At 41.5% G+C, this 13210-nt stretch overlaps 1 protein-coding gene across 15 annotated transcripts in view; it reads right to left on the reverse strand.

Annotated features, from left to right (window-relative positions):
- The window catches only part of foxp1b (forkhead box P1b), a 170880-nt gene that overhangs the window by 72386 nt on the left and 85284 nt on the right, over positions 1-13210 (reverse strand). The gene's annotated exons all lie outside the window — the stretch shown is intronic.

Consider the following 13210-nt stretch of genomic DNA (forward strand, 5'->3'; position numbering starts at 1 on the left):
AAAACAAAGCGGCGCCGTGGGTACAGACAGCAGGGAAATATCTCTCCACTGGGCCTGAGAACATACTGTTTGACGACACATTAACATGCTAACGTAGTCCTGGAATAACATATATAGAGCTATAATAGGATGCATATCCACTGACAGCAGTAAAAAAAAAAAAATTGCTCAGACCAGATGTCCTGTGTAGTGATAGTCTATTTCCATCCAACTCATTTATCCATGTGTGGTACCTGTAGGTTTGAATAATTCTTGTTTTGGCCCTTGCCACTACTGTATACTGCCTATGCTAATTTACAAACGGGCATTAAGTTGAAGTAGATGGAGGACTTTATTCAATACAGTGTCACGTGTGGAAACTTTATCCTTAAAAAGTCATTTACTGGTATGACAGACTGAATTTTATGATGTGGGCTTTTCACTGAGCTGCAAATTCATCCATCCATCCATCCATAATCTACCGCTTTATCCTCCACATGAGGGTTGTGGGTCACTGGAGCCAATCCCAGCTGAGACAGGGCGAAAGGTGGAGTCGCACCCCGGACAGATCGCCAGTCCATCGTACGCCCGACACACAGAGACGACCAACCATTCACTCTCACATTCACACCTACGGTGAATTTCGAGTGTTCAAATAACCTCTGCATGTTTTCAGACTGTGGGAGGAAACCAGAGTACCCGAATACACCACCCATATGAGTGTTTGTTGAAGTGTATAGTGGCTCTGAAATAAACACTGTTTGGTTTTCATAGTCTTAGAAAAATCCTTTTTATTGTGCTTTCAGCAAGTGTGTTGATTCACAGAGACCGACAGCCTGGATTGTTTGTTTTGCATTTTTAAGCAGAAGGGAGATTGTTTCTAGTATGCTATGGCAACTGTAGGAAAGTAAGGAATGAGTGTCGGAGTTCTCTGCTTGTTACAATCTGCATTTTCACCATTCGATGTCACTAATTCTTCCACACTGGACCTTTAAAGGTGAGAGCTTGATCTGCACTGTATGAGGATGTGGGCCGGAAAAAGCAAAGTTGATCCATGGCAGATTATTTATTTTAATAATGAATATTTATATATAGAAGGAGGTTGCTTTGCCCCAAATTAGTTTTTAATGAAACACAGTCATTATAAAAATAGAATAAATGTTCTCTCAGAGCACAGGCAGATCTGAAGCCGTGAATCAATACAGTTGATTCAATGACAGCTGTGTGCAGATTTAGTGCTTGAGTGCATTAATTAATGACTGATTGAAATACTCTGTAAAGTGAGTTAGTGTCCCGCTGTCTGCTCCACTGACACTGGACAGACGCAGTGAAATCAATGTCAAATAACACTGCAGCAACATCAAGCGGTCTTGGACTAAATCCTAGTTCACCCAGAGCGGTTGATAAATTGCTGCCAGAGGTGAAATGCGTTACTGAAACATGTGCTATTAAACTTAAGCTGATGCCAGCTCAAGTTTGTTTCCCAGTGTATCACAGTTGTAATGGTGTTTTGGATATTAAATGTAGCATTGGCATCTGAGAGACATTACTTGTATTGTCTGTATCTGAGAACAGGAGCAGTGATTGATCTCATGTGCTCACCATCTGCCTCCCACTACACTCCTGTTGGACTTACTCAATTTCCTCTGCCATGCTTCAAACGTGACCCCCTTCCTCCACCCAGCAAACTCTATCCCACCCAGAGAGACACCACACACATATACAAGACACACTCTCACACACACACACACATTCACACAGCACCCCTGGACAGAAAGCCCTCCTCCCTAAACAACTCTTTCTTTAACATCTGCCCAGAGGCAGGGCTGCTGCCTTTTGTCCACTCACTGCCTCCGAAGGCATGTCATCCAGCTCTAATCAAGCAGAAAATGGTCATAAATATTTCTTTCTGCTAGATTTCACATTCGCATTTCACGCAGGGACATGATATTTTCCCCCTTACCTCCAGGGAGTACCTAATGCAAAAAACAGTTACTTATATTCAAGGCTCATGTTCCTTCAGTTGAATGCAGAACATATTCTCTGTTTGCAGGAAAAACAAGGGGAAAAAGTGGGGGAGAAATAGAGAAAAGGGGAGGGGGAGGAGACATAAAGGACTGTCTTATTTTCTGTGCCATTTACTGGCTAGTACTTTCACAGCCATCCCATTACATCATGTCAAAGATTGTAAACAAGCAAATAACAACAGCGCATCAGAGACCACGGAGAGGGAGCGGCACACATTGTCCTGCTCCAAAGGTCTCTCTCTCTCTGCCACCGAGTGAGGAGGAGAAAAACATTTGTTTTTATTGTCCATTTAAATAATATATATCTTTTTTCTGTGAAGAGAAAAAGATTGCACGAGGATTTATGGGAACCATTGTCTCCGGCCTGGCCAAGTATTTATGGCACATGTCATTCACAGGATGCAGAGGTGCCATCACTATTATTTATGAGGAGACATCCCATCAGGGCATATCATTCTCTAAATGGTATACAGCTATTCACCAGTGAATACCGACCTGTGCCATTTTTCTCTCAAATAGAGGCCATGTCAGAGCTGAATGTGCAGGGGAGGTTGTTATTAATCACTGATAGATGCGTTGATGGGTGGATGCATGTCAAACAATCAAATTTGCTCAAAGAGACCTACACATGGTGTGCGGTCCATGTATATTTACTTCCATGAAGGCTCGTTTGATCAACACCACTGGCAGTTTATCATATTCCTCCCAGCGTGGCAAAAAAGCAGACACTGGTGGTGAAATTCAAACTAAAATGTATGTGTTAATACATTATTTCATCCATCCATTTTTTTACCGCTTTCCTCCACATGAGGGTCGCGGGGGACAGTGTGCCAAGCTCAGCTGACATAGGGGGACAGGGGGGGTATGGCCTGGACAGGTCGCTAGTCCATCACAGGGGTCACATAGAGACAAACAACCATCTACTCTCACACTCACACCTACGGTCAATTTAGAGTGTCCAGTTACCAAATCCACATATTGCATGTTCTTGGACTGTGGTAGGAAGCCGGAGAACCTGGAGAAAACCCATGCACACATGGGGAGAACAAGCGAACTCCATGCAGAAAGGCCCTTGTTCACATTATTGCATACAATCTAAAATTATAATACACGATATATGTATTTAGTTGTATTCAACATTTACTCCCATTCCTTTAGCAGTTATAGTTCAGTATAGTTCAAGTTTAGACAAGTGTATGATGTACTAACACATAGTAAACTCTGATATCACCATGCACGCCACTAACACACTGTGAACCAGTGGGTCACCTCATAAAATGTATGCGTGCAGAGGTCCACGATAACTAAACAAATATGTCTGCCACTTATTCTCATCCTTAGACAGCCTTTTAAGACTGGAAATTAAACTTAATTCCATGGAGAAAATCAGCGTTTTGTTTTCATGGGAACACAGGAACTGCTGGTCAACTGCTGCCTTGTTTGGTACATTTTTGACACTTAGGGAAATCCGAACAAAGGATTCCAAACACCAAAGTCATAAAAAGAAATCTGAAATAACTGGTGGAGGCAGAATTAGATCAACAACTCCTGTATGCTGCATGATGTAAAATACCTGATTTTCTCAAAGGACTTTGTTGTAGGCAGTGAAATGTTTTTTAGTTTGTCAACACTGCCCAACACTGAGAAAATATACATTTGACTTCAGCAGGTGTAGTTAAAACCTGTTTTTCCTTGAGTCCCCACTGTCAACCTTTTTTACATTTTTTTAGTGAGGTCAAACGTCCATGTCTTGGACTGATTCCCGATGATGGCAGCACACCGGCAGCATAGACGATGACTTCAGTGCTCGCTGTGTGTCAGTGCCTCATACAAACCCCATTTTAAAAAAAAACTGAACTACCCCTGTAACTTCACTGCAGCAAACACACTGAGTGTGATGATAATTAATAGAGAGGCCAAAACAAACACATGTGCATCTGTTACATCTGTCTCTCGTTTCCAGCTTAGTACAACAACATGATACAGTCTGCTTAGAAACATGTCTTCATATTTAAATTCTTGCACGGCTTATAAGAAATTTGTGTGCAACACATCATGAAAACACCAACGATGGGTTGGTGCACAACACATTGTGTCTAATTATTCTATCAATTTATTCATCCAGCACTTAAATCATGATTTTGAGCTCTGCCCACGTTCAGTGCATAAACATACACACACACACAAACACACGCTTGTTACATCATCATCATTTGTCACATTTATGGGATGGCATCATGCTGCTCAACTACATTATGTTTTAATTTACATGATGTGTTGCTCTTTTTACGCATCAGCATCAGGTGTACTTGTCACTACTCAGCTCATGAAAACGTTCACATTATCTTGTCTTCTGTGTCTTCTGTGGCCACAGACTGATCCCGATCACGTGTCACCATCACGCTGATGAAGCCTGACCTTGTTTTTATAAAAAACGTGTTCTCCGCTGCTGTTTGTCAGACATTTGCCCTCCTAATTAAAAAAAATCACTGGTGTTTACGTGTAATAGTGGTTGCTTTACTTTCCTATATTTGTGTTGATTTTCCTTAGTGTAAATGCATTTGTTTCAGTTCTGCTTTCTGGACCATTTTCACCGATTTGATATTGGTTTGCCACGTTAACCTCAGGGGAAAAAGAGTAAAACCTGGCAAGTTGTGTAAAAATAGGTCACCTGTTTACTAGTCTTTAACTTAAGGTCTTTTTGGAGCCGAGACGCTGTGGGCACACTTGTCTCAGGATGCTCTGGGGAGCAATAGCTGCAGTCTCGACGCTAACAAATGGCAGCAGGTGGGAAACAGGTATTTTGCAACCATCACCTATATAGTCGCTCCCCTTAGCGCCCCTGCATACCAAACCCCCCACCCACCCCACCATCTCCCAGCCTGGCCAGGCTTCACAGGCAGAAATGAACATGGATGCCCGTTGCTCAGCTTGTACCAAGAGATTATGAATAAGATATAAAATCCAGGCTCACTACAGGAGTTTCACATTAGCAGGGCTGTGCAGGTGATGACCTCTATGCATACATGTATATGAGCAAGTGCACACGCGGTCCTGCGGCTCTACCTTTAGTAACTGTTTACGAATGCACTCAAAAACGTCAAGATGCTTTAATCTGCAACAAAAAAATAGGGCTTAGTGAAACAAATAAGTGTTTTAAGAGGGAGACAGTCCTGGTTTCAATTTCAATAGCTCATTTAACCCTTATCTGCCCAAATCCTTGGGGTCTATTCTATGTTAATTGGATCTACATTGCAGTAGCATAGGGGGGTGTTAACAAGCACAGCCTATGAATATTAATTACCCTGAAGTTTTCTGCACAGGAAAGACTTCACTGATACATATTAATTCTATGAAGTTTTTAAAGTAGTGCTCTCATTAAAAATGAATGGGCCCTGTGCTTGAATGTTTTCCCAAGAGGAACTGTGCATCCTTAAGTCTATCCCTAATAAATTGGGTCAGATTGGCTATCCTTAAAGAACAGCTTCTCCTTAAAATGGCATTATTATTCAAGTGAATGTAAACATTCCAATTGGATGAAGAGAGGGTTTTTGTCTAAACAGTGTTTTGACAATGGCTATTAAAGCCAGTCATGTCTGAGCGTGCACTTTCCCAACCACAGTCTCCCGAGGCCCTGTTAAAACGGTTACTTATTTACAACACTAAACACACAAGTTGTTCGTCTAAACAGCGCAAAATTACTCCGCATGCCTGTGTGTGGTGGGGCTGTGTGCTTGTGTGAGGATTTGTGTGTGCATCTCAATGTGGAGCATTCATAAGCATTTGTTGGCACGTTGTTTTAATAAAACATGGTGGATGCATTAGTCCTCTGGCTCGCCGAAGCCCCCCCTCTCTCTCTCTCTCCCTCTCTCTCTCTCTCTCTTTCTCTGAGCCATTTAATACAGAACTGACATGGACGTGTTTCCCTGTCTGCCTCCAGCCAGCTGCCTCAGACACCTGCTCAAAGTTTAGAGTTGCCCACTTCAGCACAAACACGCAGATCGAGGTCATCAAAGACCATCCGGGCGCCACACAATGAGAACCACTTTACTCTTCCTAATGATACCAGCATACACTTGCACACATTTCCATGGGAGGCATTTGTACACGTCTTGAAGATATTTCCTCGTCCACAATTTTTCCATAGGGACATACAGTATCTCACCTTTAAAGGTCCAGTGTGCAACTTTTAGGAGGGTTTATTGGCAGAGATTGAATATACTACCCATAAACATGTTTGAATCACTGTATCATCACTTTACAGCTGCAGTACGTTACGTTTTGGGAACAGAAACAGCGTAACATTACTTGGATGTGTGCGTATATTTTCTCTACCCTTTATCTGATAACGGGCTCTGTCAAGCAATACTATCAGAGCAGACCAAGTCGTGTTTGTGTGTACAGCGGTGGCATAGAGCCAGGTGGGGAGAATAAGCGTTCATCCATCCCATTCTTTGTGTCGTCTCCATTTACTAGCGTAATGTTTCTTCCCATGAGTTGTTTTGTTTACAGAATGTCAGTGATGTCACGATTCATGCACATTACACGCAAGGGTAAAAAAAGAAACAAAAAAAACACTGGCAAGTGGAATGGTTTTCATTTAGCTGCTTCACCGGCGTTAAAAATCCTGGGTGTAGCCACGAATATTAGTGTGAAAGTCACATCACCCGTATACAAACTCAAATCATGTTTACCTTTGTGCAGTGAAGCGATGGGATCAGTGAGGTACAATGAGTGACTGTGTGTGTTCCTAGGTGTGTCCGTCCTGATTACCACAGTGTCGAAACAAACTCCTGTGATCGCCCTCCTGCTGCCCACATAAGCACGCCGTGTAAACAGGATGTCGACCCGAGCAACAAGTCAACTATTTTAAACTATGGGTTTCGGGCACAGATGCAACCTGCGCTTCATCTGTTCCCAGTCGGAGAGCGGTGGCTGGAGGTAGACTCAACAAAATGGATGATTTCAGGCTGGCTGCCGCACAGACATCCATTAGACAAAGGAGAGCTGCTGGGTGGTTTACCTCCCAAAACCTCACTGACAAAACTCAGGTGACAAAAGGATTTGAAAAGTTGCATGTAGACTAAATAGGTTTTTTTTGTTGTTTTTTTTACAAGAAAAAAAAGCATGAAACTGCATTTTAAAAAGCAATATGCCCCAAAATGAGAGGAGCGTGAGGCTTAGTCAAACATTTGTGATATTTTCACTGACACCGACTGTGTTTTTTCCCTCTGTAATAATCATTTCCCCCCTTTTTCGACATTGCAGCGCATTGCTGTTCAATTTTCACCTCCATCTGTGTGATTATTAATCAGATCACACATCAATTGCCAGAACCAGCAAAGAAATTCAGCCTGTAATAAAACTGTCATGTGCTGTGGTATAAAGACAGATGTTGCCAGTTGTGTGATAACATAATTAAACTGTTCTGTGAGGGATTCCATAAAATTATTCAAATTGGACGAGCACTATCATTTTACCAATAAAGCAATTTAGGGCAATATGCAGTGTCATAACACTGATGTTATCCTCTCCTCCAGATTTTCCAATAAGATGGAGCCCGTGCTTGGCCTCCTGTAACAATATGAAGACATGAAGATACCTGAGAGCTCCTGGAAATGGAGGAGTGTACACAGCACCACTGTGGGGACTCAGATATTTTTTCAGTGAGAGCTGCTCTGTAGAGACACACACTTGACGCACGGTGCATGACTTGCAGAGGCACGTAGAAAGTACAGATATTTGCACTGCACTTAAGTTGACTTTTTAGGTAGATGCCTGTGTGTATTTTTCTTTTGGTTTCACTTACATGTGAACACAAATATCTGCACTCAATATATATAAAAAAAAAAAGCTTGTTATGTTAGTTGTAATGCAGGAGAGGGGAATTATTAGTTAGTTTGATTTCATCTTTCCAACATCTAGGCTGATTTCAACCTACACAAACGACATAAAAGACAAGGTAAGTGCAGAGTAGAGCTGAATGATGAATCGTTTTTGAATCGCAATCACAATCTGAAACAACGCAACAAGCAAATCACAAAGGCTGCAATTTCATAATTGCAAACTACTTTTCCACAGGTATCTGTACTTCTACTCAAGTAAAAGACTGTGATTACTTTTGCTACTCCGATATCATGGAAGACAAAACTCTGTAAGGAGGCACACATCCAATAAGACAGAAGGCAGAAAGCACCTCCAGCAGAGAAATGTTTATCATCCATGTCAAATATTCAGCACTGCACTGCAGAGATGTGTATTTCTGTAGCAGAGTGAATGCAAAGATACTGGCAGGAATTCAATTCAACAGAGCGGTGATAAGGCCCAAGGTTCTGCTTGTGGGACACTTAGACAGTATATTATGTGATTAGCCCATTATGTGAACAGGACATCAAAAAAAAAAAAAAAACTATGTAATTACAGTAATGCCAGTTATCCTTTTCTGTGTATACTGGTAACGGCTCAGACAGGTGCATTTCCACCTTCTCAAGCCTCCACCAGGGACGGTGTGAGCTTTGCATTATGCAAACAGAAAACCTGTGTCCACTCAGCTCTTTCTGCCGTCACTGTGATGCGTGTTACTCTCTCCTCTCTATACACGCAACATCACCGACAACATGCAGGCAGAGAAGAAGAAAAAAAAAAAAAAAACTTGGCTGCACTTCTCTTGTGATAAATAAAGGCACTTGTCTGACAAAACAGACTGGGCAGGAGAGTAATTATTCATTGCTGTTTTATTTTTATTCCTTCATGATGCTGCCGGGGTGTATTTGTACAGTATCGCTAAGAGAAAGAGATAAGATGATATTTTAGTACGCGCTCCAACTTGATTAAAAGGGCTCCTCTAAAAGACAGGACATTAATATTTAATGCTCTACAGTTGTATCAGTTCAACCAAATTTAGAATGAAGTAACGGCTCAGATGGTGAAACATCCATCCTTTTTCTATACCGCTATCCATAGAAGATCGCAGGGGAAGCTGGGGCCACTTCCAGCAGACTCAGGTTTCAAATTTTGTGCATTTTTCGTAAACTGATGGATGAAGGTTACATAATCAATAGTTGGTTAATCATCTTTTTCTCAGTTTCTACTGCATTAGTTATGTAATGTTCATTAATGCATTTGCATTAAAAAGGATAGTCTACTAAAAAGCCACTATTGTTAAAATGTTGTTTCTTAATTATGCAGGAGGATCTGCCAAATAGATATACTAAGGCATTTTTAAAAAGGGCCATTGTGTAAGATTTTGGGAAACCCAGTGGTGAGACTGAAGACTGTAACAAATGGAGGACTCCTCTGCTCATCAGGGAACAACAGTGGTATTTACATACAATACCAGAAAGGATGTGGTTCTTCTTTCCTTGAGTTGTAAGCTTCTTCTTCAGAACACAGAAGACAAAACACAAGCTGATGGAAACATGGCAGCACAAGGTGGCAGCATCTATAAAGTAGGATATTTCCATAATGCCAGGATCAGTCTTTCCCTAATGCTGATATTTTTGACACTCACTATGGTCACCATGTCAGATTATCAATCACAGTGGCACGGATTCTTGCCGGGACTGGCAACACTACAAGTGTGAGTCTGAGCAATCATTGTTCACAATACTGCACAAGTTCATGGGGAGGCGGGGCAAGGAGACGTCAAAGAGGTAGAGGTACTGTTGACAAAGCTCAACGAATCGTTTTCCTCTGTCACTATTCTCCGTCATACTAGAAAATAGAAACAATTCTAAAATGCGAGACTTCTTCTTGTATCGTTTTTGTTAATGTAAACTACTACAATTGTAAAAATGTAACTGTGCGCTGTATAGGACCAAAATACAGCAATGTCTTGTAACCTAAACCCAATCTGCACGTCTTCAGACTGTCGGAGTTATCCAAAGAATTCCCACGCAAACTCCACACAAAAAGGTATTAAATGAAGAACCTGCGACAGGCTTTAAATGCACGGAAAAAAATTACTATGAATCACATGAAATCTGTGTTGGGCACGTTAATATCATAAAGAAAGCAGCTTAAAAAGTCCCTAACATCATTATAACCACCGTGTGTTTACTTGACTACGACAGCTACACGACACAACTTCCTGTTGCAAAATCATTAAAAAAAAAAAAAATCACACAACAGGTTATTGCAAAACCTCTTTCATGCTAATGTTTGTGTTTTATTTTCTCGACTACAGAATCTTCATTTCCTCATGTGGATAACGTTTGAAACCACAACTTCTGCAACACAAACAAAAACACAGAGGGCTTCAGGGGAAAACACATACACTGTGCGACATGAAAAAACTAATACTCGTGTTAAGTATTCATGTTCTAAAGGGGAAACTAATATATTATGCACAAGCAACTGAAATAAAAGACACCCAAAGACATTAAGAATCACACCCAAACATACAGCCATTACAACACAACAGATATCAATGAAGTTTCTAAAAAAGTGAACTCAGAAGAGAGACAGATAGACAGACAAGAGCCTTTTTTTTTCATCCTTAGGCCTTCACAAACAGTATTTGACTTACTAATAGAGATGCTTAAATCAAGCTTATGGTCCACTTCCCACAAATCTGACTAGTCTACAAGATGAATTCCCCTGTCAGCATCAAGATGATCAAACAGATTACAATTATTTCATCCCCCATCTTTATTAATGAGGACTGTCTTTCATAGTTATGTTCCCTAATAAGAATAAATGATATGCCACTGCCAGGTTTGTTGTTCCTGCTCACGCAAGAGAACTCTCAGGCATTTGAGTCTGAGAAGACTCAAGATTGATTTTCGCCTCACCTAAACGGGTAACAGCATCTTGGATGTGTTGTGGAGAACAAAGAAAGGACAAAAAAAAAAAGTCAGCGTGTCAGTTAGAGGCATATCAGTGCGAGCTGCAAATAAAACTTAAAAGAAAGCCTGTGAAATGCCGCAAAAGTAAAAAGTTATCAAGTAATTGAGCGAAGACGGTAATTCCCTGGGGACAATTAACATGGTTCATGGTGCATGAGTGAAAATCCTGGGTTAGTCTAATGGGAGAATAAAAAGACTGTCTGCCTGCCTCCCTCCCTAGTAACTATGCCCCAATAAGTAGCCTATCAAAGCCTAGTTTCAGGAGCTGAGAGTGAGACATCGTGTCCTTTTGTCCACATCCATGCGCCATTTATCACACACAACAATTAATACGCCTCCCTCTGTTTCAACTGCAACTGCAGGCCAATTAAGGATTTGGATTTGTTCAGAAGGCAATAAGTGCTTGTTAACCGCCACAGTAGAACGTAGGTAAGAGAATATGTAGCTCACATACTTTGAAAAGAAAATGTTGCTTGTTTTTCCTTTTTAAAATGCCAGTGCAGATCCTTGAGCGTAATGCTTCTTCCTGAATGACTCGAGAACAGAGACCATGCTTGAGCGACTAGCTCTTTTCTAGTGAGGAGGCTTTACTTGCATCCCTTCTTGGTGTCAAGTGCACATCCAGGACACCTCTCCCTCTCTCCCTCACACATATGATCATCAAAGTTGTAACCCTGTTGTCTCTGCAGAGCGAATCAGAATGTGCCCCTGGCAAAGAATGAAGGAAAAGTCAACAGGAATTAAGTTTCAGTGCAACTGTTTACTCAACTGTGGCCTGCAGTTATTGAAATTTTATCCATGGTTTTGTGTGACTACTGCAGTAATGAATTCAGTATGGCTGTGATTCTCTCACTGACAACATGTTCATTTTGAGCTGGAAAAAGGGATTGGTTGGAGGTGAGGTCTGGGCTCAGTGTCTGGAGCTGGGGTAGAGGGGGATAAGGAGCAGCTCTGGAATGGTCCAAAGGCCTAACACTGAGACAGAGGTGCAGGAAGTGTGCTCTTGACCTTCCTATTTAGGCCAAGTTCGCCCTGGATGCACGAGCAGCACGCCTGTGTCACAGAATATCCTTCTTTTCATTTAGGCGCACGTTAACCAATAAAAGCAGCCACACTTCCCGCATGAGACACACCTGAGATGTGCCGCTCTTTTTTGTTTCACAGTAAAAATAGACAGTGAAAATGATCTTTCACCTCAGTTAAACCCGATGTCTATATCTGTCACATGTCACAGACACAACACACCCTGTTCCAGCTTTTAAAGTAAAAGCCTTCATACTGTATATATCAGTACCCTGAATCTCTTCTTTTTTGGTTTTACCCAACAAAGCTTTATTGTCATATATGTGCATGTCCAACAAATGTGCGGGTTCATACCAACATCCTGGCATTAGTGCAGGGAAGTGTATTTGTATGAGCCAAACAATGTGTGTCCATAATATGGATGTAGCCTAAGTCGTACGTCAAACAGGGATAATCTATTTTTCATTTATAATAATTTTTTCAAATCTTGTGTTGTCAAAAGACGTGAATCAATTTGCTATTTATTGCCATACCCAGCGACAGCCGTGTGCATCGCAGTGTCTCAGCGTCATATAATGATGTCGTGACTGATTCTGCTGAAAGGTGAAGAATGAGGATAGAGAGTTACTGCTCAGCTCTCCATATATGTTACAGTTCCAAACCCCCTTCATGATACAGCATGCCGCTCCGTGCTGTGGCATCGCTGCCCTCCATGATGAATATGCTGTGACAACAGACAGCAGAACAGAGCCTGTGCATCATCACCAAACAGCTCCTGACAACAACGCCCGTCGCCCTGTCACATACAGCGAGATAACAGATGACACACTGATCTTTTCAGTGTTGTTCAGTGTTGTTTCCTTAAAACACAATGTTGTGTGCCACACATGACGCTGACACCGACAGAAAAAAGCTTTTCTGTTTGCCTCTACTCCGGGATAGTGAAAGGGTTTTGTGCTTCGTCCATCTCCACATCTCACTGGGTAACGCGGCAAAGTGTGAGGTGTGTTTACAAAGAGCCGGAAAAATGCTGTCATCCCGCTTAATGCCACCGTTGCTTATCTGTCGACAGAATCCTGCAGCACCTACATACTTTAAATATGTCAGAACACCGTGATGAATATTTCACCGAAATGCAGATTCTGCATGCTACGATAAACACGTTCAAAACCAAACACAATCACACAGAGGCAGCACTTCCCCTTCTTTAAATATTCAGAAAGGGCCTCAATATACATAAATAATAATAATAATGTGTTTATGTACCAGATGTACTTTAAGGTGGAATTAAATATTAAGTGGCACTTTAAGAGGGGAATCAGGCCTGCTGTTGAC

The sequence above is a fragment of the Solea solea genome, chromosome 6 (genome assembly GCF_958295425.1).
Source record: "Solea solea chromosome 6, fSolSol10.1, whole genome shotgun sequence".
Lineage (NCBI taxonomy): Eukaryota > Metazoa > Chordata > Actinopteri > Pleuronectiformes > Soleidae > Solea > Solea solea.